The following is a 27478-nucleotide window of genomic DNA, read 5'->3' as shown; positions in this document are numbered from 1 at the left end:
GTGAGTGTACCATCTCCCAGTTGTAATACCCAATTGTTATGATCTGGATGTGGACATCGCATGTTTTGTACTAACTGTATCTTTTGAAAGCAATGCCAATTGCCTGCATATTTTAAGGTGCACTGAACAATAGCTGAGTGCATGGAATGTGGAACAATAGCTAAGCACTGTCTAAAATCTCCTCGTAATAAAAGTACCTTTCCTCCAAAGGGAAGATTATTATTCATAAACGTTTGTAGAAGTTTATGAATGGTGTTGAGTAAGTGAGTGGATGCCATTGTACATTCATCAATAATTAACAGTTTTGCAAGACGGATGTCATGTGCAGTGCCACTGTTAATGTTCATAGTGGATATCGATTTGTAGGATCTAATGCAGTTCATAAAGATTTCACTTTCAGGTACATCGTTAGTTAGAAGCTTCTGTAGATATTCAGGATATGAATGTAAAGGAGGCAGTCTAATTTGAACGTTTTGATAACAACGTGTAAATTCATTACTTGCATTGCCAGTTGTTTCTTCAGGGAAGTTAAGTGAATGACAATGATTGCAAATGACATTCATTAATCCCAATGAATTTTCCTGAATAGTGGACTCATTATTGAACGCGTTGTCAGCTACCTTTATTTATTTTGTCCCTTCGCTGCCGTTTTTGTATGTCTGAGGCGGGAGGTGTTTCGTTTTGAATCCGTGCCTGTTTCGATGCAGCATTTTGAGACGCATGCTGTATGCGTCTACGTTCAGTGTGTCTGTCCATATGCGCTCGTTTCTGATAATGTGTTAGTTGAGCTTTGCGTTTTTGGAGCCGAGACATTTTTTCTTCCGGAGGTTCAGAAGCGCGTTGTAAGTGTCGCCGTGTATTTTGTTTTTTCATGCGGGTTCGTGTGTTTGGTCCCGTTATCCGAGCCGTATCGTTTTGTACCTGTGATCGTGTATTTATGACTTGTTTGTTCTTCAGCGTGAGAAATATGGATAAGTAATAAGGAGGATCGCACTCACTGTTAATATGGAGCCTTTTCTGCAGTTGAACGGTTAATAGTGCTTCAGTGTAAGGAGATCCACCTATGCTGCATAGTGTGAAGGTGTTGAGATGACGTATGTTTAATATGGATGGACACTCACTGTTAATATGGAGCCTTTTCTGCGGTTGAACGGTTAATAGTGCCTCATTGTAATGAGATCCACCTATGCTGCATAGTGTGAATTGTGTTTGGTCCCGTTATCCGAGCCGTATCGTTTTGTACCCGTGATCGTGAATTTATGACTTGTTTGTTCTTGAACGTGATAAATATGGATAAGTAATAAGGAGGATCGCACTCAGTGTTAATATGGAGCCTTTTCTGCGGTTGAACGGTTAATAGTGCCTTATTGTAATGAGATCCACCTATGCTGCATAGTGTGAACGTGTTGAGATGACGTATGTTTAATACGGACGGTTCATTTAGAAATGGGGCTTTGTGTGTAGATTTGTGCATATTTGCTTTGTTGATTTATTTCAGGGTGCACCGTTCCAATGCGATGCAATATTTGTCCACATATGCGAAAGCAGTATGGGCCATTGCCTTTTGGTGGTCTGATATTTACTGCGGTAGATGCAAAAGCAAATGAACTATTGTAGGATCTAATGCAGTTCATAAAGTTTTTACTTTCAGGTACATCGTTAGTTAGAAGCTTCTGTAGATATTCAGGATATGAATGTAAAGGAGGCAGTCTAATCTGACCCTTTTGACAACAACGTGTAAATTCATTACTTGTATTGCCAGTTGTTTCTTCAGGGAAGTTAAGTGAAAGACAATGATTGCAAATAACATTCATTAATCCCAATGAATTTTCCTCAATAGTGGACTCATTATTGAACGCGTTGTCAGCTAAGTGGCGCAATCGTTTAGCAGGTGTCTGCGGACGGTTCCTTTAGAAATGGGGCTTTGGGTGTCACTTCTTATTAATGTTAGTGTGTTTGTGGGTCTGAATCGTCGTTGTTGTGACATGTCCGTAGTCTGTCCTGTTTCGTCTCTAATGGGCTTGGCTTTGCCGGCGTCTGGGGGGGATGTTGCTTGGAGGGGGTGGTGGGATTGGTGGGGCGCGAGCGTCTTCTTTCTTTTTGTGTGCCAGGGGCTTGTTGAATCCTCATCTTTGTGTGCGTCCCGTCCGTTGCTTGTGGGGGGGGGGGTTGCGGGTTGTTTTTTTTTGTGTGCCAGGGGCTTGTTGAATCGTCCTCTTTGTGTGTGTCCCGTCCGCTGCTTGTGGGGGGGGGGGGGGGTGTGGGATTTGTGGGGCGCGAGCGGCTTCTTTTTTTTTGTGTGCTAGTTTCGTGTGCAATGGCTTTCGTGCGGCGCTGTGTGAGTCGCCTGCGTTTGACTCCTTTTTTCTGTGCTGACTCCTTTTTTCTGTGGTCGCGGCGCCTCATTTCTTTGACTCCTTTTTTCTGTGCTCACTCCTTTTTTCTGTGGTCTCGGCCGCCTCTCGCGGCGCCTCATTTCTTGGGGCGCCTGCGCAGTACGTCTTTTTGCGGCTACGGCCCATGGCCGGATGTCCCTGCATCCATCCAGTTTAGCATTCTCGGTTAGTAATGTGGATACTAATAAAATGGTAAAGTATGAAAGTATTATGTGACATGTGACATACAGAAGCTCTATAATAAAGAGGCACATTGACAATATGCAGATTTATTACTCACTCTGTGTAAATAAATATTTTCTTGTTCCTTACAACAAAGTGAGCTTGCCAACTACAGAAAATATATAATACTAGCCAACCCACGGTGTAGCATACGCCGCATAATTATGTATTGATGGGTGAACACTTCCTAAAAGACACAGTTGTCCAAATGGGGTGGGTTTGAGCATACGACTGTAAGTGAATGCAAAGATGGAACTCTGGAGAAAGGGCAAGAAAGCGGGCCCGAGAGGTTTCAGGTCCTAACCGTCCAACGACGGGTCGGCACAACTGGTAACGATCCTTCCGCAGGTTCACCTACAGAACCTGTGTTAGGACATTTACATCCTCTAGATAGGCAAGTTCGATCGTCTGATGCCCATTCTGCCCCCGCCATTCTAGTCTGCCAATTTCTTAAGTCATCTCTTAGTCATCGTTCATGTGTCCGCCCCCCAACTCCTCACCTGAATTGCTTTCGTCTGTGTACAGTCCACATGCACTTGTGAGTCACGTTGACTGTTCATTTTCCACACACTGCCTCAGTCGCATGCACCTGTGAGCCACGTTCGGGCCGGGTGAGGTTTCCCGTGTTGAGTCAAATTAAGCCACAGGCTCCACACCTGGTGGTGTCCTTCCGTCAATTCCTTTCAGTTTCAGCTTTGCAACCATACTCCCCCCGGAGCCCAAAGACTTTGGTTACCCGGTTGGCTGCCCGGCGGGTCATGGGAATAACGCCACCGGATCACTAGTCGGCATCGTGTATGGTCAGAACTACAATGATATGTGATCTTCTTCGAACCTCCGACTTTCGTTCTTGATTAATGAACACATTCTTGTCAAATGCTTTTGCTCTCGCGCCATGGTCGGCTGTTTAGTGAATTGTTGGTGGGTGGGGCTCTGTGAGTTGGCGGGCGTGGCTGTCTTGCATGCGTCTTGCTTGCCATGAACTTAGTGAATTATATATATAGATGCAAGTTTAATTATTTTATAGTCAATTCATCAGAAATATGTTCATGATATCTAATACTACAAAATGTTTGTAAGATAATCTTGTTTTCATTGTGGCTGGCATATTAACCTAAATTGCATGTATCACACGAGACACCTCACTACAGTCTATTCTTCTACTCTTTTCCATGTATAAGCGTTATGGCCACAGAGACAGTCCTGGGTCAGTAAAGGCTTTTTATTTATACAAACAATTTACCTTTTACAGGTTTCCTTTTCCTGCTGCCCAGCACAGACTGGACATTTTCTTTTCCAGTTCTTTGTGTTCACCTACACTCCTTCCAGTTGAGTGTTGACATCCCAGGCCAAGTGGAGGACTCTCTTTTAAAGCCTGACCCAAGAGTCCTTCCGCTGCTTAATATATTCACCCCTGGGAATTACTTCTGGATTAGACAAAACCATAGTTCTTGTGCTGTCAATATCTGCCATTTCCACCCGGTGGCCCGCAAAGAACCAGACATAGCCACCCATAGTATGGGAGGATGCTTTGCCCATAGCTGGCAGTCACCCACCTCCTTGTCCTTCCGTGCTCCCAAGTCCATCAAGTGTGTCCTTCCATGGCTGCCTGGGGGGCCAGCTCTGGTGTAGCTGCTACTGCAGTGTTCTTCCATAATCACGTCCTGCCGTGGAGGGGTGTATCTCAGCTCACTCGCTGACCTTTCTTTATCAAGGCAAGGGAGCAGGGTCCATCCTGGCTGGGACACAGATCCTTCCCTCACAGCATCTATACTGCATTCAGACTTTTAATTAATTATTTTTTTGTAAACAAAGACAACAAACAAATTAGAAAAGGAAGTCCCCTACCCACCATTACTGCTCCATCTCCTGCTCCACTTTCACAAAATATTAAATATTGAAAATGCTTCCCTATGAAGGCTTAGGGACTACAATGTAAAATTAGTTTAAAATTGTCCAGGACTGACCTATCCCAATTCCTCTGAAAACAATAACTTTAATAGCAATAAAGTAAATTTTGTGAATGTTTTCTTTTAATGATCATAACCTGTCAAATATTGCACTATATACAGTATATGCCTGTGAAATGTAGGGACTAGGGATCTGCTTTCAGATTAAACTGTCTGAAAATGACACGTGTTTCAGATACCTTTTCTGAGGGCAACCTTCTTCTTCTTTCGGCTGCTCCCATTAGGGATTGCCACAGCAGATCATCTTTTTCCATATATTCCTGTCCTCTGCATCTTGCTCTGTTAAACCCGTCACCTACATGTCCTCTCTCACATCCATTCTCTTAGGACTTCCTCTTTTCCTCTTGCCTTGCAGCTCTATCCTTAGCATCCTTTTGTGGTGTAGCGGGTCCACAGCTCAAGTCAAAAGGGCCACTTTTTAAATAAATAGTAGTGTGGCTGATCGGTTCCCGGATTAATTTGTGATGTGGCGGTTCTCGCTTAAGTGCACAGGTGAGGAGTCGTCCGCATCCGTAATTGTTGCCAGGAGGTGCTGATTGCCACACCTGATCCATGTCCCTGTAATAAATAGAAGAGTGAGGCAGCTAGGGAGGAACAGAGAGAGTACAGGAGGTTAAGGGAGAAGAAGGCTGGAGAACTGTGGAGGCGGTGCGAGCGAGCGACAGCAGGCTTGTATGAGCAAAGGCAGGCAGCTGGTAGGAGAGCCTCGGGGGAATGTGGCCAACTCTCGGAGGGGGCAGATTGAAGTGGTCGCTCCAGCTGAGTAATTGGGAGTAGCTGGAGTGACCGGCAGTGGAGACAACTGGCCATTTAAAGGAGAGGAGTTGTGGAGGCTTTAGGTGTGTTGAGCCCCAGTGTGAGCGCCCTGGCCGCTGGGGGAAGAAACCCAAGTCTCGGTCTGGCTGGAGCCCGACGTAGCCAGGGATCGGATGGCTACCGGACCAGTGTTGATGGAACTGCATATGCTGGTAGGATGACTCCCTGTTGTGGGGCTCAGAAGGGAGAAGCAGGGGAGTTGTCAGGTTAAAGAAGGATGCACCGTGCTTTGTGTTGTTAAAGAGACTGTTTCCAGTCGTTATTTTAACCTTGGGTTTTAAAGGATTTTTTTTGTATTGGATTTAGACCTCCACCTTTCACCTGTTTTATGGATTATTTTTTTAATGACTTATTTTGATACACTGCACTTTATTTAATTTGGACATTTTGATTTTGTTGATTTTAATAAAAGCACTTTTCACTTTTTGCACCATCCCCTTGCTTTGTTGTGTCTCACTGTCCAGCTCATCGGTGACATTACAGACGTTGTAGGGTTCAAGAGCTCCCAGAAGCAATATGGGAGCTTGGAGAGGAACCTGCATCGTCACACCTTTTCCCAATACACCCAGCATCTCTCCTCTGCACATGTCCAAACCAACGCAATCTCACCTCTCTGACTTTGTCTCCAAGAAGTCCAACCTGAACTGACCATCTAATGTATTTGCAAATCTTAGCATCTTTAACTCTACCACTTCCAATTCTGTCTTCTGTTTTTTAGTCAGTGCCACCGTCTCCAACCCATTTATCATAACTGGTCTCACTACCATCCTGTAGACCTTCCCTTTCACTCTTGCTTATGTCCGCCTGTCACAAATTACTCCTGACACTCTTCTTCACCCATTCCACCCTGTCTGCACTCTCTTTTTCACTTCTCTTCTACATTCCCCATTACTCTATACTGCTGATCCCAAGAACCTAAATTCATCTACTGTCACCAACTCTACTCCCTGCATCCTCACCATTCTATTGACCTCCCTCTCCTTTACACACAAGTATCCTGTCTTGTTCCTGTTGATCTTCATTCCTTTCCTCTCTAAAGCATTTCTCCACCTCTCCAGGGTCTACTCAACCTGCTCCCTACTCTCGATACAGATCATAATGTCATCAGCAAATATCATAGTCCACCGGGACTCCTGTCTAATCTTGTCTGTCATCCTGCTCATCACCATTGCAAATAAGAAAGGTCTCAGAGCTGATCCCTGATGTAAACCCACTTCCACGTGGAATGTCACTCCTACCACAGATCTCACCATTGTCACACTTCCCCTGTACATGTCCTGTACAACTATTACATACTTCTCTGCCACTCCCGACTTCCTCTTACAATACTACAACTCCTCTCAAGGCACCCTGTCATAGGTTTTCTCCACGTCCACAAAGATGCAATGCAACTCCTTGTGGCCTTCTCTATACTTCATCAACACATCACATCCGTGGTGCTCTGTCCTGCCATAAAACCATACTCACTCACTTCTTAACCAAGCTTCCACTACTCATTCCCATAACTTCGTGCTGTGGCTTATCAATTTTTAGTTACTACAGTCCTGCACATCCCCCTTATTCTTAAATATCGGCACCAGTACACTTCTACTCCACTCCTCAGGCATCCTTTCACTTTTCAAGATTCCATTAAGCAATCTAATTAAAAACTCCACTGCCATCTCTCCTAAACACCTCTATGCTTCCACAGATATGACATCTGGACCAACAGCCTTTACATTCTTCATCCTGTTCATAGCTGTCCTTACTTCCTCCTTGCTGATTCACCATCTCCACATTATCCAACCTTCTCTCTCTCTCTCTCTCTCTCTCATTCTCTTCATTCACCAGCCTCTCAAAGTACTCCATCTGCTCAACACACCTTCCTTACTTGTGAGTACATTTCCATCTTTATCCTTTATCACCCTAACCTGCTGCACATCTTTCCCAGATCAGTCCCTCTGTCTATCCAATCAGTACAGGTCCTTTTCTCCCTCTTTAGTGTCCAACCTCTCATACAACTCATAATATACCTTTTCTTTAGCCTTCACCACCTCTCTGTTCACCTTATCTCTTATCTCCTTGTACTCTTGTCTACTTTCTGCATCCCTCTGACTATCCCACTTCTTCTCCACCAACCTGTTCCTCTGTATACTCTCCTGTACTTCCCCATTCCACCACCAGGTTTCCTTTTCCTCCTTCCTCTGTCCAGATGTCACACCAAGCACCCTTCTTGCTGTCACCCTTACTACTTCTGCTGTAGTTGCAGAGCTGTCTGGTAACTCTTCACTGCCACCCAGTACCTGTCTTACCTCCTCCCTGAACTCAGTCTTGCAGACTTACTTTTTCAACTTCCACCATTTGATCTTTGGCTCTGCCCTCACTCTCATCCTCTTCTTGATCTCCAACGTCATCCTATGGATCACCATCCTATGCTGCCTAACTACACCTTCTCCTGCAACCACTTTGCATTCTTCAGTCTCCTTCAGATTGACTGTCTTGCATAGGATATAATCTACCTGTGTGCAGCTTCCTCCACTCTTGCATATCACTCTATGTTCCTCCCTCTTCTTAAAATACATATTCACCACCGCCATGCCCATCCTTTTCGCAAAATCCACTATCATCCGACCTTCTTCATTTCTCTCCTTGACACCATGCCTACCCATCACCTCCTCATCTCCTCTGTTCCCTTCAGCAACATGTCCATTGAAATCTGCTCCAATCACCAATGTCTATTCCTTGGGTACACTGTTCATCACTTCATCCAACTCACACCACAAATCTTCTTTCTCATCCATCTCACACACCCAACTTGCAGGGCATATGCACTAACAACATTCATCATCACATCTTCAGTTTCCAGCTTCATAATCATCACTCCATCCAACACTCTTTTCACCACCCTACCCAATTTCTCCTCCCATCCACACCATGCTAGAACAATTTGAATCCATCTGCGATCCACCTGGCCTTACTCCCTTTCCATTTAGTTTTTGGCATGCACAATATATCAACCTTCCTATCACATCAGTTAAATCTCTCCCATACTCCAATATTCAAAGTTCCTACCCTCAGTCCCACTCTCTTCACCTCCCTCCTTTCCTCCTGCCTTTGGAAATGTCTTCCCCTCTTCTTCTCCTTCTTCAGCCAACAGAAGCCCAATTTCCTCCAGCACCCCACTGACTAACAGTACTGCTGACAGCCGTTGTTAACTTGGGCCTTGACCAATCCGGTATGGAAATCTGTATTGTTGTTCTCATGTTGATCTGGTAAAATTTTACACTGGATGCACTTCCTGATGTAACAATCCCACCCCCCACCCCACCATTTATGTTGGCTTTAGACCGGCATGAAGAAACACACTGGTTTGTTGTGCATCCCCTGTGGTTGGGTTTTTCCGAGGGCAACCCAAGTTCCTTAATTTGAGAATCTTATCCTTCAGGTCTTGATTTCCCAATTCTGAATCTGGTACAGTCTTCTTTTAATTAAGAATTTCTGGAATCTGTTACCAAGACACAGATATTCTAATAACATGGTATCTTTCATCAGGGCAGTTATGTAAAGTGAGGCAATGAGGCAATTGTCTCAGATGATACTTTGGTAAAGGTATCTTTAAAGGTATATTCATGTCTTTTTTTTAGATAGATAGATAGATAGATAGATAGATAGATAGATAGATAGATAGATAGATAGATAGATAGATAGATAGATAGATAGATAGATAGATAGATAGATAGATAGATACTTTATTAATCCCAATGGGAAATTCACATTCTCCAGCAGCAGCATACTGATACAATAAACAATATTAAATTAAAGATTGATAATAATGCAGGTAAAAAAAACAGACAAAAACTTTGTATAATGTTAAATGTTAACGTTTGTCCCCCCGGGTGGAATTGAAGAGTCACATAGTTTGGGGGAGGAACGATCTCCTCAATCTGTCAGTGGAGCAGGACAGTGACAGCAGTCTGTCGCTGAAGCTGCTATTCTGTCTGGAGATGATACTATTTAGTGGATGCAGTGGATTTTCCATAATTGATAGGAGCCTGCTGAGCGCCCGTCGCTCTGCCACAGATGTTACACTGTCCAGTTCCATGCCAACAATAGAGCCTGCCTTCCTCACCAGTTTGTCCAGGCGTGAGGCGTCTTTCTTCTTAATGCTGCCTCCCCAGCACACCACCGCGTAGAAGAGGGTGCTCGCCACAACTGTCTGATAGAACATCTGCAGCATCTTATTGCAGATGTTGAAGGACGCCAGCCTTCTAAGGAAGTATAGTCGGCTCTGTCCTTTCTTGCACAGAGCATCAGTATTGGCAGTCTAGTCTAATTTATCATCCAGCTGCACTCCCAGATATTTATAGGTCTGCACCATCTGCACACAGTCACCTTTGATGATCACGGGGTCCATGAGGGGTCTGGGCCTCCTAAAATCCACCACCAGCTCCTTGGTTTTGCTGGTGTTCAGTTGTAGGTGGTTTGAGTCGCACCATTTAACAAAGTCATTGATTAGGTCCCTATATTCCTCCTCCAGCCCATTCCTGATGCAGCCCACGATAGCAGTGTCATCAGTGAACTTTTGCACGTGGCAGGACTCCGAGTTGTATTGGAAGTCCGATGTATATAGGCTGAACAGGACCGGAGAAAGTACAGTCCCCTGTGGCGCTCCTGTGTTGCTGACCACAATGTCAGACGTGCAGTTCCCAAGACGCACATACTGAGGTCTGTCTTTAAGATAGTCCACGATCCATGCCACCAGGTATGAATCAACTCCCATCTCTGTCAGCTTGTCCCTATGGAGCAGAGTTTGGATTGTGTTGAAGGCGCTAGAGAAGTCTAGAAACATAATTCTTACAGCACCACTGCCTCTGTCTAAGTGGCAGAGGGATCGGTGTAGCATATAGATGATGGCATCCTCCGCTCCCACCTTCTCCTGATATGCAAACTGCAGAGGGTCAAGGGCGTGTTGAACCTGTGGCCTAAGGTGGTGAAGCAGCAGCCTCTCCATGGTCTTCATCACATGTGATGTCAGAGCAACAGGCCGGAAGTCATTCAGCTCACTAGGACGTTATACCTTTGGGACTGGGGTGATGCAAGATGTTTTCCAAAGCCTCGGGACTCTCCCCTGTTCCAGGCTCAGGTTGAAGATGCACTGTAGAGGACCCCCCAGCTCCGATGCACAGACCTTCAGCAGTCGTGGCGATACTCCATCTGGACCCGCTGCTTTGCTGGCACGAAGTCTTCTTAGCTCTCTGCTCACTTGCGCTGTTGTAATTATGGGTGGGGATGTCTCTCCTATGCTGGTATCAGCAGCAGGATGTGTGGAGGGTGCAGTACTCCGAGGTGAGAGTGAGAGTGGGTTAGGGTGGTCAAACCTGTTAAAGAAGTTGTTCATTTGGTTTGCTCTCTTCACGTTTCTCTCGATGGTGGTACCCCGCTTCGAGCTGCAGCCAGTGATGATCTTCATTCCATCCCACACTTCCTTCATGCTGTTATTCTGCAACTTCTGCTCCAGCTTTCTCCTGTACTGCTCCTTCGCCACCCTGAGCTGGACTCGGAGTTCCTTCTGCACGCGCTTGAGCTCATGCTGATCACCGCTTTTAAAAGCCCTTTTCTTCTGGTTCAAAAGGCCCTTGATGTCACTTGTAATCCATGGCTTGTTGTTAGCAAAGCAGCGTACAGTTCTTACTGAAACACAATGTCCATACAGAAGTTGATGTAGTCAGTAGTGCAGTCAACAACCTCCTCAATGTTCTCACTATGTGATCCCTGCAGGATATCCCAGTCTGTAGTTCCAAAGCATTCTCTAAGAGCCTGCTCTGCCTCAGGGGACCACTTCCTGAATGGGCGTGTAGTTGTAGGTAGGACTTTCACTCTTGGTTTGTAGTGAGGCTGAAGCAGAACCAGGTTATGATCTGCTTTCCCAAGCGCAGGCAGCGGGGTGGCGCTGTATGCGTCTTTAATGTTTGCATACAGTAAATCAATAGTCTGATTTCCCCGGGTGTTACAGTCCACATACTGGGAGAAGGCAGGTAATGTTTTGTCCAGCGTCACATGGTTAAAGTCTCCAGCGATTAGCACAAGCGCCTCAGGGTGCTGCGTTTGTAACTTAGCAACAGCAGAATGGATGATGTCACTCGCTGTCTCCACGTCCGCCCGAGGAGGAATGTAAACAATAACAACATATTACAGAATAATATGTTGTAGTGTAAAAAAGTCAATCATGAACCTTAAGAATGACATACACATTCAGTGCCTTATTTATATACTACATTTAAATATTATGAGAAATATTTTTATTTTAAAAGTTTCACATTTCACCTAGCACAATTCACAGTGCCTTACCACACTGCAAATGTCCAAGAATAAAAACGGCATATGTGCATTTTGAAGCCACATGTTAGTACAAGGGCGGCACGGTGGCGCAGTCGTAGCGCTGCTGCCTCGCAGTTAGGAGACCCGGCTTCGCTTCCCGGGTCCTCCCTGCGTGGAGTTTGCATGTTCTCCCCGTGTCTGCCTCCGGGCGCTCCGGTTTCCTCCCACAGTCCAAAGACATGCAGGTTAGGTGGATTGGCGATTCTAAATTGGCCCTAGTGTGTGCTTGGTGTGTGGGTGTGTTTCTGTGTGTCCTGCGGTGGGTTGGCACCCTGCCCAGGATTGGTTCCTGCCTTGTACCCTGTGTTGGCTGGGATTGGCTCCAGCAGACCCCCGTGACCCTGTGTTCGGATTCAGCGGGTTGGAAAATGGATGGATGGATGTTAGTACAAGGCATTGATGTACATTTTCTTGATTTTTACATATTGCCGTATCTCAGTTTACATTGGGGTAATCCTGGAGCAAAGCTAGAGAAAAATAGTCTTCTGTTTGACTCTATATATTGCTGCTGCCTACTGAGGCTACATTCAAATAGCAATTAGGTGTCTTCATTCCATTTTCTGTTGGCTCAAGTACAGTATTTTTGTTTGACTGTTCAAATTCATTTTGCAAGTTTTTCAAATCTGATATAGCTGTGTACCAATGTGTATCCTGAATCTGCAGAATTAATAAGAAAATGAATTAATCAGACAGAGGTGACCTAATTAACAAGAATACCAGCTTCATGCTGATTTCTAATAGTTTACACTGCAGGATGTCTTTGAAGTGTTATGCTACCAATGGCAAGTGCTTACAGTTGCTTCCAGTGGAATCATCACCAATATATTGCTATAAGACTCTATCAGAACTGTATACATTTGAGGTGACACCTTGCACAAACATAGCAATTGAGCTGTATTAACAAGCTTTTTTTTGCATTTCATATTTTTCTTAAACAATCAAAGTGATGAGTGAAAAATGTTATCTTCATGAGTGAAAAATGTTATCTTTGAGTGACAGTAAAATCAAAGATCTTTAGGATGGGACTTTTTTAAACCACAAGGCTACTAGGTAGCATACAGTGAATGTTACAGCACACATACTATTTTACTATCTAGTTCCATATAATGTAACCAAATAGATCATTTTTAGGCCCTTGAACTAAACAGACTAGCCTAATATAAGTGCAAAATTCTGTTGAAGTATAATGATTAGCCTTGAACATTTACCCATGATTCTAGATTACCAGACCCATTGGTAATGTGTGCAAAGAATGCAATGCCACCATCCATCTTTGACTTTTAATGCAATTTTAATGTAAGTCCAATTGAGAGATGCTCATTTATTGGATTGAATCAGCCTTTAGCAATGCATTCAGACTCCATACAGGTAGTTGCAGTTCTGTTACCATGTTGATTGTTTGATATTTCTTTACGTCTTTTTCAACCCTCCCCTCAGTGTTTATGATGGGTCATTGCTCATGGATGTGTCAGTTTATATAGTCGGCTGATCTGATTGAAAGAAGAAAAGCGGGAATGTTGTGCGTGCAGGACATGAGATTGAAAGGAGATAAGGCAAGAGATTTGGGAGGAGGCTTTAAGTTATTGTAAAGGTGAGCAAATGAGCAAGGGACAAATGGTGTAGCTATAGTAATATCCAAAGAACTAAAAGATAGTCTTGTCAGTGTGAATAGGAGTGATAGGGTGATGAGTGTCAAGCTGGGCTTTGGTGAGACTGTAGTTAACATCATTTGTGCATATACTCCAAGTGGGCTGTGAAGAAGAGGAGAAGGATGTTTTCTGGGCACAAATGCATGAAGAGCTTAGGGCAGTACAAACTTGAGAAAAGGTGATTGTTGGTGGTGATCCAAATGGGCATGTGGGACAGAGTAGAGAGATGATAGAGGGCGTAAATGGAGGATGAGGAATAGAGGAGAGAAATGGGGAAGTTAAGAGGATAGTAGATTTTGCCATGGCATCTGAATTTTTAATAGTTAACATATTTTTTTAAAAAGAATGTAAATCGGCTTATGGCTTACAGTAGTGGAGTAAAGGAAAGCCAAATTGACTTTCTAATGTGTAGAAGAATTGTAAGGTCATAAATGGAGAAAGTGTGAAAGTCCAGCATGAAGTGGTGGTGATGGACGGGAGATCAGAGAAAGCAACACCAAAGATAAAGTTGTGGACATTAAAAGAGGAATGACTAAAGAACAGATTTAGGGAGAAAAATTTAAATGGAGTGCAGTCATTTGAAAGTGTGGAGGAAAGGTAGGTGAAGAACAGCAAAGTTGTATTAAAAGCAAGTGAAGAGGTTTGGGTAGGATGACAGGAAGGAGCCCACCTGGAGATAAAGATACATGATGATGAAACATAGAAGTGCAAGATACGATAAAGGCTAAGAAGGAGGCAGAGAAAACATGGTACTAATCAGAGAGGGAGGAAACTGGAGAAATGTATAGACAGACAAACAATGAGGCAAAGAGGGCAGTGGTAAGAGCCAAGGCCACAGGCTTTGGAGGAGGTGTATGAAAATTTGGAGACAAAGGGGGGGGGGGGGGGGAGAGAATGAGTTTTATAATAGTGAAGGCTAGGAACCAGGCTAGAAAGAATTTTAGAGAGAGCAGATGAAAGATGAGCAAGGTGTGGTTTTCAGTGAACATAATAAGATCATGAATAGATGGAAGAGGTACTTTGAAAAGTGGTAGTATTTGGGGATGGAGTCCCACAAGAAGGGCTAGTACCAAGAATAAGGAGGGAGGAAGTAAAGGAGGCACTAAAAAGAATGAAAAATGGAAACGCAACAGGACCAGATGAAATACCTGCAAAAATGTGGAAGAGTTTAGTAGAAGAGGGAGTAGATGTGTTGTGGGATCAAATGCAGATCTCTGAACATGAAAGAATAGTAGAGGAGTGGAGGAACAGTGTAATTATTCTCATTTATAAGGAGAAAAATTATATTCAGGATTATGGAAACTATAGAGGGGTAATGCTGATGTCACACACAATGAAAATTTGGGAAAGGGTTATAGATATAAGGCTTAGGAAAGCAAGCATCACAGGGGAAGAGCAGCTTGGTGTTATGCCCAGAAGAGGAGAAACAGATGCAGTCTTAGCATTGAGATATTTCATAAAGAAGCATCGTGAAAAACAGATAGGACTACAATATATTTATTGAGTTGTAGAAGGCTTGTGACAAAGTGCTTCATTATGAGGTCTGGAGGTGCATGAGAGAGAAAGTAGTACCAGAGAAGTATGTGAGAATTGTTCAAGGATATGTATAAAAGGAGTGAGGGCTCAGATTAAAAGCAGTGTTGGGGTAACAGACAAGATACCAGTTAGAGTAGGTCCGCACCAAGGATTTTCTTTAAGTCTTTACATCTTTGATCTGGTTATGGATTTGTTGAATTAGGGAATAAAAGACCAATCCCCCGGTGGATGCTTTTTGCTGATGACATTGTGTTGTGTAGCACTAAAAATGAGGAATTGGAGAAGAAGTTGGAAGAATGGAGAAGGGCTTTGGAAGATAGAGGATTGAAGATGCAGTAAATAGGAAGAAGACAGAACATATTAGGTTTTATAATGATCAGGATTCAGAAGTTAACCTGTAGTGAGAGCTATTGAAAAGGATGGATAAATTAAAATATCTAGGATCAATGGTAACCGAGATGGAAAGCTGGTTACAGAGATAGCCTATAGACTGCACTGTGGATGGAACAATTGGAAGAAGGTTTCAGGAATAGTGTGTCTATTAAAGAATGAAGGCAAAAGTTAAATGAAAGGTTTTTAAGACAGTGGTAAGACCAGCAATGATGTATGGAACTGAGACATTGGCAGTAGAGAGAAGAAGTTAGATGTGTCCGAAATGAGAATGTTGAGATGGCTGTGTGGAGTTACAAGAAAGGATAGAATAAGAAACGAGACAATCAGAGATACAACAAAAGTGGGACAGATATCTAAGAAAGAACAGGAAAGTATGTTGAAGTGGTATGGACACGTGAGGAGGAAAGACAATCAATATGTGAGAAAGAGTGATGGGAATGGAAGCACAGGAGAAGAGAAAGCAAAGGAAACCAAAGTAGAGGTGGGTAGACAAAATAAAAGAAGATTTGAAGGAAAAGTACTTAACTAGTGATAAGGTACAGGACTGAGCTGTTCATAGAAGGTTAATCAAGCACACTGGCCATAGACAGAAGTCATAGAAGTAGGAAAAGATACAGGAGGAAAAGAAGAAGAAGAAATAGTTTCGAAAATTCTGACAGGTTGTGAAAAGTGAAATACATATTTCACAAATGAACTGAAGATCAGCAACAAGGTATCAATTTTAAAGTAATTAGAAGGATATATACTGTATCAGTTTTACGTAGTTCCTTGAAATAAACTATCTAGCCTCATAAAATTACAACATTTACTGAAACTGAAGTATAATGAAAGCTTATTTGAGAGTTGCTAATGCTTTGAATTGAATCTTCCTTTAGAAATGCAGTTAATGTCTAATTTCTAATGAGCTCCAGTCCTATAACAGAGTTGATCATATAATTAATATTTTACTGCATCGTATGCAAGATTTTGTGGACGTGGAAATCCACTTTGCTCAGAAAGAACATGTAAACTTTACACAGACAACAACTGTGCTTGGCTTTTGAATGCATCAGCACTTAGTCAGTAAGACGAGGCTGAGTTCAAGGGTTTCAGGAAAAACTGCTTTTTTCAATTCAAAACAGGAACAGCAAGGGTATTTAGCGAAATGGGAGCTACCACTTCAATATACACAGACACAGCAAACAAGCAGTGTTGTTATCAGTCATCCTGCTTTCAGTTCAAAAAGAGTTAGTTCTCCCCATCCGGTCGCTCCAATGCCTGCAGATCAGCGGCTGAGATTATGTCATCCTGTAGGGGAGGAGACAGAAAAGAAAACGAGGGCCAGGTCTGTGGCTGGATTAAAGTACTCCCCACATCAACTCTCGGATGACGGACACATTATGTGGCGGGTCTGCAAAGTCATAGTTGCCAAGGTAGCATGGCAAAACTTGCCATTGTCTCATGGACAGACAAATGTCGCTTGAATAATGCATCATCTGTGTGTAGGCACTGGGGGGGGGGGGGTCTTAATGGGTCTCACAGGCCAAGTTCCTCATCGTTGACATCATTGCTCCGACTACGAGGCGTGGGGGTAAAACTCACTTGGCCTTGAAAGTGAGCGGCATAGTGTGGAGTTGATGTTAGTGAACCACGATTTGCTGTGACGATTTCAGATGTCGGGGAGGATTTTTCTAGTAGATGAGCCTTCAAATCCCTCAGGTGCCTCCATCTGGACAGGAGTTTCTGGATCTGGATATCAAGGGCCTGGAGTTCTTCAACAACATGTTCCATCTCACCGTCAGTCATTTTCTGCTTCCGCTTCGTGCCCTAGGAAAGAATGAGAGAGAGAAGGTTAGAATTAATTTAGAATTTTAATTTTGAACAAACAAACATATTTCCATACTTGCACACATACTTATCAATTGCCTCATCCTGTCAAACAACACCACATATGTTGACATGATTATATTTGTTTTAAATGCACGCACAGGGGTCCCCTTTAACACTCACACACAAAATCACCCAAACTGTCTTTAACACATTCAAACTCACCCCAGTATTATTACTATGTAAAGCATTAACACACTGTGATAATGTGCCTTACTGGCATTATCTGTAGTTAATGTTCGTCAAGTATCCTCTGCTGTGTTGAGAGGTATTTGTTTTGAGACAATCAAATTTAAAGTAGAAAGAAAGGAAACTTGCCTTTTTTCTTTTTTTTTTCTTCTTTCTATACGATTGCAGAAAGACGTCTTCACAGACCTTATTAGCACTTTTTGGAGAGTGTTGCGGTAGGTCTCGGATAGACTGGAGAGACAGCCTTGCCATTTACCGGCCGGGATGGCATTGTCGGTCCTCCAGTCCTGCGTGTGCCTCTCGCGACACCATAATACTAAAAGAGTAAAAGAAAGGGTGAAGCGTCATAGTGTTAGTTTACCGCGGTTGAGAAAAAGGGATCCCATAAAAGTAGTTGTTTGGGCAGTTGCTCAAGGGTAAGGACGTGAATATTTAAAGTGCTTACGTTGTTTTAAGGCAGGAGCGCAGTTGGCATCTCAAAAGCCGGCACAGATATGCGCGCGGGCGCGCCGGCTGCTCGATTTATTACAGCATTTTTGCTGGGCAAGAGACGCCACTTCTCGCCGACGAGTTCTCGTCATCGCGCGGTTATAGGGATGATGTTGGACAGTTGAATTGGTCGGTACAAGGGCGCCGAATATAAAAGGAACTCATTGCCCCAGAGTGGGGTGCTTTTCTGATTAGACCCTCTAGGAGAAAGGTACTCGGTAGAACAATTTGATGAAATTACCAATCATTGCGGCTTGTGCTTTGTTTTTTTATGTAAATATTTGTTCCTGTATATAGATATAAATATCTCTATAGTAATTTTTGTTTGTTGGAGGTATTTATTGTGGGTTGTGGTTTTAAATGGTGCACTGTTTATTTTTGTATATACACATTTAGTATTTTGAATATTTTTGTTGTTGGGTCTGCAATTCAACACCATGACTACTAAATTTATAACCACTATTTTGGGATTTATTTGCTGACTGTTTTTGTGTGTCCTTAGCGGTATCGAACTGTGTTTAATTTACAAGTTCCGCAGGACATAATTATTTTTTTGTTGTTAAGTGCATCTGTAAATAAAAATTTCACTTTATTTTTCAAAAAACCCAACCCTTTTTGTGTCCGTGTCTTACTGTCTTCCATTATCATCCTGGTCACGCTCGGTCCCATTTACTAGACATCCAGAATGTAGGCTGGTGTTTTTATTTCCCACTACACGGGGTGTCGCACACACCCTTTATCTCTCGGTTTATATTTACTCTCTCTCAATTTGCCACATGTTAAGACATCTGTTTATTCACACACTATGTTTGAAAATAAACAATACAGCAAAGGAAACAGAAAAGAAATGAACTTTGATGAAGAGCAACCTCCACTCTCACTTTACTTTACTAATCAGGACAAGCAAACATCAACCAAATTCTTAAAAGTCATCTAGTAGGGAGAATAACATTACCAAGCAAGTGTTAACCACTGCACCACCACACACTCCAATGTAATAGTTCCCAAAACACACAAACTCACACACATCAGGAACAAGAGTGAAAAGAAAAGAAAGGAAATTAAACAAAATTGTCTTCTTTTATTTTATACTTATACATCTTTCCTAAAGACTTGATCAGGGTCTGACAGAAAGAGGCTTTGTACACATATACAGGTAAACATTGTTATGACCAAAAATGGAGACGTTTTCATTTCAGTATTACACATGTTCAATAATCATTTTAACCCAAATTAGCTCAGTGTTCTGGAAATTTGTATAAGATATTTGAGAATTTATGTGCATAACATACAGTAGTTTCAGCAAATTACAATTGAACTATATTACCCAGAAGTCTCCATGTTTCATCTCCCTTCAACTCACAGCTCCACCGCTCTCTCCAGGCTCGTATGCAAATAATTTTAAAAAAGGTACTTTTACCTCACACAACATCAATGAAAAGACTCACACACACTGAATAAGCTTAGCACAGACACTACACACACAGAACAAATAATGCACACACACAGACATCAGCGTGCACCAGTGACGTGCAGTAAGGTTCATGGCTGGTGAGGCACTGACTCCTTCAGAGTCAGATTTACAAATATATGAACCCAAAAGAGCAGCTTATTCACTATTCTGTTGGCAGCATGCACATTGACTACTGGTTATGTTTCATATCTCATCAGCATTCTTTACACACATATAAGATACACATAAGGTACATTTTTGGCTAAGAAAGAACGTTATATTTATAGCGGAGAGAGCGCATTCGCTCTGCACCCTCCATGTGTTCTAAATTCCACAATTCATACTTATTCAATACAAATGAAAATATAGAGTGGTGTATAAAAAAATCAGATTTAAATTTTGGACTTAATTGAAATATTTAGTTTTTTTTAAAAGCTTTGAATTCTTTTTTCTTTTCAATTTTAATACAGACTGTTCAACAAAACGATAACAAGAAAGCAAAAGAATATTTTATTCAAGGTCAAAATTAAGTTTTTAAATATTGGATTGTTTTTCTCTTAATCCGATCCCATTTTTTTTAATAAAATTGAAAACCGTTTATGGTCTTACCTTTATTTGTAAATGAAGTCCATGTGTCTATTCTTCTCCATGAAAATCTCCATCACTTTTTTGTAAAAGTCCTCCTTATTTTCCTTTAGTTTTAAAAATCTTAATAATCCATTTTGGCGGTCAGTTGGAACAAAAAAAAAAAAAATAAACGGACCGCTGCTGTGCACTTGACTTTCTGATATCTCTAAGTTATTGGCGCCGAGAGCCTCTGTGTAGAAGAACAGCAGCAACAAGCACCTGTTGGGCTCACATTCGGCACGGTACTGTCCGCCACACCTTGAGCCTTTTCACTGCGGTTTTCTGTCCAATGAGCAAGACTAAATATATCACACACATTCATTAAAAATATTAGCCAGACTGTGGAAAGTCAGGGTGTATAATAAATGTGTGTGCAAACATTATATTGGCAACATACAGAGTGACAACAACAGGTGCGTGCCAATTGCATACATCAACCCAGTGTGTGAGGGACAGCGCAGTCCGAGGTGAGGTTCCGCTCATCCCGTCCCTGCCGCACCTCGCATTCTCCCATATATTTGATGAGGAAATGCGCAAATTCGGCGATTTTGACTATAAAAATAATCAAAATTATTGGAATCATACAGAAAACAAATTTATAGCACAGACCAGTAGACAAATTTATTTTATGTTATCATTATTAGTTTTTTTACTTTTCATGATAACAGGTGAGACCATATGTCCCTGTATGAAGTGCAGTCAAGGTGCAAGAGAAGAGCTGGACTTCCACTATGTACTGATCCAGCTAGCAATGCACTGAAACTCTGATACTCTTCATCTCGCACGTTACATTTGATTTAATCATCTGCGCTGTAATTAAAGTATTTCCACACATTACTTTCTCGCTTTCTACCCACAAACATCTGTGCAAAACTAGCCATCGTCAAGCACAAGTGCTTACTGCTTCAACCCGACGAGCCAAATGTGCTCAACAAACAAACAACGGTCCTTTATGTAAGTTATGCCACGTAACTATAGTAAGCCCAAGTTACAAGATCACCACATAGTGAACAGCGCAATGTAACTGAACGTTCAGGGCAACCTTCAAACAACCCTTATGCACGACTGAACCAGATTGAATGAAAATGCTATTGATGTGTTTTTGTTTTTACTCAATTTTCGTTCTTATTTTAGTTTGTTCACATATCACTAATTTTTATTTAGTTTTAGTTTCTCCGTTTGCCTTAATTTCAGTTCTCGTCCTTATAAAACGAAAGACAATATTTTTATTTCTAGTTCTTGTTTTCGTTATGAAAATATCACTGCAGCACACCTTTGAACCGCTGAAAATCACTGATCTAAACCAATCAATATATACTTGAACAGGTACTCTAAAATATCTGTGCCTCATAGAATTCAGTGTCCCTTCTCTTAGCTGCACTGAGATGTGATTGTTGCGGAACTCCTCTTGTTCGCGTGTCTTTGCATGCCGCTTGTCTTTTGTTTTAACTCATGCTCCGTGTTAAATGCTGTCATACCTGTCAGTAAACATGCACGTGCAGCGATATCCTGATGTCAGTGTTCTAAGGCTGCAGGTATGTTAAACGTTATTGACGTTTTACTGGGTTGCTCTGTGATTAACAGCGGACAGTAAACTTTGTTAGAATGGTATTGAAAAATACCAGTTGTCAGTTGTATTTTCAGTCATTTTGGTGTGTTTACTACATGTTCTGTTACCAAAAAAATCTTCAATGGGGGCTCATCAACAAAGAAACATAGAAAGTAAGATTTAGTAAAATATCAGTAATAATAATACATTTCTTGACACTCAATAACACATTTAAAAGACAACTCGTTAACATAAATGTAGCAATCCATTGTCATGCTATAAGTGATAGCTTGCTGTTAAACATTTACACAGGTGGTTGTTCCTGGGGATAAAAAAAAGAAAAAAAATCCACAGGAAAGGCTTTGTTGTTGAACTCAATTTTCACATTCACCATTTGAGTGATTAAAACTATTCGAATGAAAATGTATGTCTCATCCACTGGCAGAGGTGGGTAGAGTAGCGAAAAATTGTACTCAAGTAAGAGTAGTGTTACTTCAAAATAATATTACTCAAGTAGAAGTAAAAAGTAGTCATCCAAAAAATTACTCAAGTAACAGTAAAAAAGTACTTGATGAAAAGACTACTCAAGTATTGAGTAACTGTTTGATCATAATAAATGATTTATTTTTTAGAAATGTTGTAATAATTCTGCTATTTCCAAATAATAAAATAAAAAATGAGTAAAAATAAATAACATCTTTACAAAATGAAGATGCACAAATAACACAAAGTTACAAATCTCAGTTTTTCACAACAAAGCTTTTGAAGCCAATACCTACAGTAGGTAACGTATGTTTGAACAGTGCAAACTACTTACAGTGACAAGATATACTGTACACCGGGGTGCCCAATACGTCGATCGGAAAGATAGTGCAGGTAGATCGCATTGCGTTCAAAAAAAGTTTTTTAAATGTTAGTCTATCATATATCCTCCCTAAGGCATTTGCCACTTGATTGACATACAGGGTGGCCAGTATGAGATCACTTTTCTTCTAACACACTGGTCATCCCCGCACGCACAATCAAATGTGCGAGCTACATGTGAAACTCTGGCTATCTAAGTGATCTAGTTAGCCTTCCAATTTATATCGACTAAAGAAGGGATTTAAAAAAAAATTTGTTCGTGGAAGGGTATGGACTGGATGTGGAATTGGAAGAGGATTTTTTTCTCTCACAATGTCACAATCGAAGTGCGTTTGTCTGATCTGTCAATCTATCATTGCTATTCCAAAGAAGGAAAATGTGGAAAGGCACTTTCGAACTGTTCATAAAAACTACGAAACTGACTTCCTTCCGAAAAGCGATCTGAGAAGGAGAAAGGAGAGGGAACTAAAATCGCAGTTAATCAGACAGCTGTCATTTTTCACTCGGTTGAATTCAAAAGCAAAGCCAGACACACTGAAGCATCGTTCTGGGTGAGTCACTCGATCATTAAGCATAAGAAGTCCTTCCAAGATGGAGAGATGATAAAAGAGGCCTTCGTTGAGGCAGATGGCTAGGGAGAAATTCCTGCTGAGTTTTCAAGACCCCTGGCAGGAGAAAAAGGAGTTTCTCCTTGTCATTAAACATGCAGAAACAAGCAACTTAATAACGATCAATGGCCACTAGACTTGGCATTTTTTTTCCGATCTGACCAACATGTTGAATGAGCTTAATTTACAGCTACAAGGAAAAGAGAAAACCATGGTCAATATGATTAGCTCAGTTAATGCTTTCAAACGAAAAATGCAACATCTGTCCTCAAAGCTGCAGCGCCTTGATTTGGGGAACATCCAAAACCTTGTGTCAGAGCTGGAGACACAATGGAAGGCGTGCGCACAACTTGACAGCATACGCTACACAGAGCAGACTGGAAATTGTCTGCCAATCGCTACATTTAAGTGCTATCCATTTAGGAAAGATGTTGAGGGTGATTCACCCACATCAAAAATTGCAACACTGTTTCACCTAAAACTCCTCTACAGTGGAGGATGAGATTTTGACACTACAGGATGATATTCAGCTGAAGTATGGGGTTAATGGACAGTTTTGGAACTTACTCACTGAGGAAAAGTGCCCAAACATGATGAAATGTGCTACCTCCTTGACTGCATTATTCAGCTCTACTTATTTATGCGAGTCAGCCTTTTCCCACATGAAGATTATTAAATCCAAATACTGTAGTGACCATAAATGTATTGAATTGTTATTGTGCCATAAGGGTTATTCAGTTATGCAAGGTACTACAACATATATTTTATGTATAAAGTATACTCAGTATATATATATATATATATATATATATATATAGCATTTTTAATGTAGGCAGATCATTTTGACCTGGTCATTTTAAAAGTAGCTCGCAAGCCGAAAACAGTGTGGGCACCCCTGTTATACACTGACAGTATAATACTGCATATTCACTTGCCGTCCAAAGAGCAGAGCTGATAGAAAATAACATTAGAACAAGGCAGCTTGTGCACGTACAAGAAGTCTCACTTTACCTTGACTGTCTGTGTCTGTGCATGTTTGGTTAAAACGTGCTTGTTCTTCACTCAGTGAAGTGATAGTTAAGCAGGAGTTGGCTCTCATTTTTCATGTACAGTATTCTTTCTTTCCCTGCCCGCTGTCTGTGAAGAATTTGTGCCGCTAGGACGCGACAGTTTGTGTGTGGTCATGTGACTGCATGGCTACGTCTGATTTGTGAAATGGAGCCATGTGATTATTGTTGCTACGTCTGATTGGTGAAACAGTCATGCAGTAGGTCCACTGACGGATTTTCTCTGGCAAAAATATAGCGTGCTGTATCTAATGGAAAAAAAGTAACGATTCGAGTGTTGCCCAAAGTAGCGGAGTAAGAGTAACGTTTCTTCTTCACAAATGTACTGAAGTAAAAGTAAAATGTATGGTGCAGTAAAACTACTCTTAGAAGTACTATTTTTTTTAAAAGTTACTCAAGAAAATGTAATGGAGTAAATGTAACTCGTTACTACCCACCTCTGTCCACTGGTGGGGATGCGCATTTCCATGACTGCTGCAGAGCCATAAAATTGTGTGCCCTCTGACTGCTGATTACAAAATGAACACTGGAGAGGTAAAATTATGCAAATTTGGTTTTAGTGACAAGTCCAGCAAAATGCCACCTTTTATTGGCTAACTTGTAAAATGAACCGTGGATAAGTAATATCTGAAATCCATGGTAAAAGATTGATGAAAGTCTTCTACATCACTTTCAAGTCTACAGTGCCCCATCGTCCTCTACAATCAAAGGGACAGTCACATCTACAGCTGAGCTTTTACCTCAGAATTGTGAGCCCCAACTGCTGCTTGCAAAATGAATATTAGACAGATAAAATTGTTATTGGATTGGCTGTTGTTGTTTTTTTTTATTATATAATAATATTAATTTATTTTTTCATTCAGCCTCTCTTAAAAAAAAGCAAATTCTCCCTTGGAGGACAAATAAAGTGCTATCTATCTATCTATCTATCTATCTATCTATCTATCTATCTATCTATCTATCTATCTATCTATCTATCTATCTATCTATCTATCTATCGATATTCACCATATCCGGCGCCGCCAAGTGGGCACTAAGCTAAAAATGAAGCGGCTTGCGAGAAAGTGGCGTTCTGTGATTCTGGGGAATGTGAACTCAATCTCAAATAAGATCGACGAACTGGCTGCGCTGGTGAAAAATGTCAGAACCTACAGAGAATGCAGTTTGTTGTGTTTTTGTGAAACGTGGCTAACTAACACCATCCCAGATGCTAACGTGGAGCTACCCGGGTTTAGCACAGTTAGAGCGGACAGAGATGCAAGTACTTGTGGGAAGCACAAAGGAGGAGGACTCGCTCTCTATGTTAATACACGGTGGTGTAACTCTGGACATGTTAATATCAAAATCTCCACTTGCTGCAGGGACATCCAACTGTTGGCCGTAAGTTTGCGTCCCTATTACTTGCCCAAAGAGTTTGGACACGTCATTGTTGTTATTGTATACATTCCTCCTCGGGTGGACGTGGAGACAGCGAGTGACATCATCCATTCTGCTGTTGCTAAGTTACAAACGCAGCACCCTGAGGCGCTTGTTGTAATCTTTAACCATGTGACGCTGGACAAAACATTACCTGCCTTCTCCCAGTATGTGGACTGTAACACCCGGGGAAATAAGACTATTGATTTACTGTATGCAGACGTTAAAGATGCATACAGCGCCACCCCGCTGCCTGCGCTTGGGAAAGCAGATCATAACCTGGTTCTGCTTCAGCCTCACTACAAACCAAAAGTGAGGGTCCTACCTGCAACCACACGATCATTCAGGAAGTGGATCCCGGAGGCTGAGAATGCTCTGAGACAATGTTTTGGAACTACAGACTGGGATATTCTGCAGTGATCACATAGTGAGATCATTGAGGAAGTTGTTGACTGCACTACTGACTACATCAACTTCTGTATGGACATTGTAGTTCCAGTAAGAACTGTACGCTGCTATGCTAACAACAAGCCATGGATTACAAGTGACATCAAGGGCCTTTTGAACCAGAAGAAAAGGGCTTTTAAAGACGGTGATCAGCATGAGCTCATGCAGAAGGAACTCTGAGTCCAGCTCAGGGCGGCGAAGGAGCAGTACAGGAGAAGGCTGGAGCAGATGTTGCAGAATAACAGCATGAAAGAAGTGTGGGATGGGATGAAGATCATCACTGGCTGCAGCTCGAAGCGGGGTACCACCATCGAGAGAGACGTGAAGAGAGCAAACCAAACGAACAACTTCTTTAACAGGTTTGACCACCCTAACCCACTCTCACTCTCACCTCGGAGTACTGCACTCTCCACACATCCTTCTGCTGATACCAGCATAGGAGAGACATCCCCACCCATAATTACAACAGCGCAAGTGAGCAGAGAGCTGAGGAGACTTCGTGCCAGCAAAGCAGCGGGTCCAGATGGAGTATCGCCACGACTGCTGAAGGTCTGTGCATCGGAGCTGGGGGGTCCTCTACAGCACATCTTCAACTGAGCCTGGAACAGGGGAGAGTCCCGAGGCTTTGGAAAACATCTTGCATCACCCCAGTCCCAAAGGTATCACGTCCTAGTGAGCTGAATGACTTCCAGCCTGTTGCTCTGACATCACATGTGATAAAGACCATGGAGAGGCTGCTGCTTCACCACCTGAGGCCACAGGTTCAACACGCCCTCGACCCTCTGCAGTTTGCATATCAGGAGAAAGTGGGAGCGGAGGATGCCATCATCTATATGCTATTTCGATCCCTCTCTCACTTGGACAGAGGTAGTGGTGCTGTAAGAGTTATGTTTCTAGACTTCTCTAGCGCCTTCAACACAATCCAACCTCTGCTCCTTAGGGACAAGCTGACAGAGATGGGAGTAGATTCATACCTGGTGGCATGGATCGTGGACTATCTTAAAGACAGACCTCAGTATGTGCGTCTTGGGAACTGCACGTCTGACATTGTGGTCAGCAACAGAGGAGCGCCACAAGCGACTGTACTTTCTCCGATCCTGTTCAGCCTATATACATCGGACTACCAACACAACTCGGAGTCCTGCCACATGCAAAAGTTCGCTGATGACACTGCTATTGTGGGCTGCATCGGGAGTGGGCAGGAGGAGAAGTATAGGGACCTAATCAATGACTTTGTTAAATGGTGCGACTCAAACCACTTACACCTGAACACCAGCAAAACCAAGGAGCTGGTGCTGGATTTTAGAAGGCCCAGACCCCTCATGGACCCCGTGAGCATCAGAGGTGACTGTGTGCAGATGGTGCAGACCTATAAATACCTGGGAGTGCAGCTGGATGATAAATTAGACCGGACTGCCAATACTGATGCTCTGTGTAAGAAAGGACAGAGCCGGCTATACTTCCTTAGAAGGTTGGCGTCCTTCAACATCTGCAATAAGATGCTGCAGATGTTCTATCAGACGGTTGTGGCAAGCGCCCTCTTCTATGCGGTGGTGTGCTGGGG

At 42.3% G+C, this 27478-nt stretch overlaps 1 protein-coding gene across 1 annotated transcript in view; it reads left to right on the top strand.

Annotated features, from left to right (window-relative positions):
* The window catches only part of LOC114651160 (glutamate receptor ionotropic, kainate 1), a 694443-nt gene that overhangs the window by 336756 nt on the left and 330209 nt on the right, over positions 1–27478 (top strand). The gene's annotated exons all lie outside the window — the stretch shown is intronic.

Source organism: Erpetoichthys calabaricus, chromosome 4, assembly GCF_900747795.2.
Source record: "Erpetoichthys calabaricus chromosome 4, fErpCal1.3, whole genome shotgun sequence".
NCBI classification, from domain to species: domain Eukaryota; kingdom Metazoa; phylum Chordata; class Cladistia; order Polypteriformes; family Polypteridae; genus Erpetoichthys; species Erpetoichthys calabaricus.
The sequence above is the reverse complement of the archived record's forward strand: the minus strand, read 5'-3'. Positions and strand labels throughout refer to the sequence as shown.